The following is a 960-nucleotide window of genomic DNA, read 5'->3' as shown; positions in this document are numbered from 1 at the left end:
GCTCCCCTCCCTGCATCTCTGTAATAGCCGGTGGTAATATTGTTTATAGGAGGGGCAGCTGTTCCTATGACACTTGCTCTTTTTACTGTTATTAACTGCACATACACACGCACACAAGCGGCCTGACTGCGGCGCTGATCGCGTCTTTGCACAGCTGTAACATGTTCCCCTCATTCTCTGAAATGATAATTGGGGAGAATCCTTGGCTATTGTCTCAAGTGCATTACATCATGCCAGCCTCTCAGTCTGCATCCCGCCCCCGTTTAACTCTCTCCTCTGTCTCTTCACTGTGACAGCCGGCCGGGTTTTATTTCTCCTGCCGAGCCTCACATAATGTCAACCACACACACTGCACGTATAGGTCATATGCACCATGTATCCATCCACACCAGCAGCATTCTAATCCTCCACTACATCACTCATCAGTCCAGAGTTGAGGATGCAAAAAGGGCACCGCAGAAAATCACCTTGAGCCTGCAGGAATAGGGCAAGATAGGTCACCGCAACACCGGCGGCAACAGTGTTTGCATACTCACAATTTCTTCCTTTTCTAGCCTATCGGTAGAGGCTCTGGCAGCAGATCAATGACAACTGCAGTCTCTGCAAGCTATACCATCAAGCGGACAATCCTACGAGGCTTCTTCAGAGCAAACAAGCAGCGTCGCCGAGGATCCGATCGTAAAGGTGCGGCTGGTCTCCGCCGCTGGCATTGTCCAAAAACACAAGAAGTGGAGTGATCGCCAAATTAGCCGCGTCGGGTAATGACATTTGATTTCCGGGACTACACACACCGGTTAAGAAATGATGGCATGTTACAAATTGTGCTGTGATAAGCGGAGCTGGAGAAGACCATTGTAGGAGCTGAAGGAGGGGAGGCGTGTGGAGTCTTAAAGTTGTAGCTAAGCAATTCTTCCTCCTCTGTCTTTGAGCAGACAGACCAATGATGATGATGATGATGAT

The 960-nt window shown here is 49.4% G+C and overlaps 1 protein-coding gene across 6 annotated transcripts in view; it reads right to left on the bottom strand.

Annotated features, from left to right (window-relative positions):
• The window catches only part of ppfia2 (PTPRF interacting protein alpha 2), a 141,930-nt gene extending 140,976 nt beyond the window's left edge, over positions 1-954 (bottom strand). For all 6 annotated transcript variants that reach the window (XM_020613667.1, XM_020613669.1, XM_020613670.1 and 3 more), the window contains exon 1: positions 537-954. The gene's annotated coding sequence lies outside the window, so the exon portion shown is untranslated. The remainder of the gene's footprint in view (positions 1-536) is intronic.
• Between the last annotated feature and the right edge of the window lie 6 nt (positions 955-960).

Source organism: Monopterus albus, unplaced genomic scaffold, assembly GCF_001952655.1.
Source record: "Monopterus albus unplaced genomic scaffold, M_albus_1.0 scaffold136.1, whole genome shotgun sequence".
Classification (NCBI taxonomy): Eukaryota; Metazoa; Chordata; class Actinopteri; order Synbranchiformes; family Synbranchidae; genus Monopterus; species Monopterus albus.
This window is presented reverse-complemented; position numbering and strand designations above follow the sequence as displayed.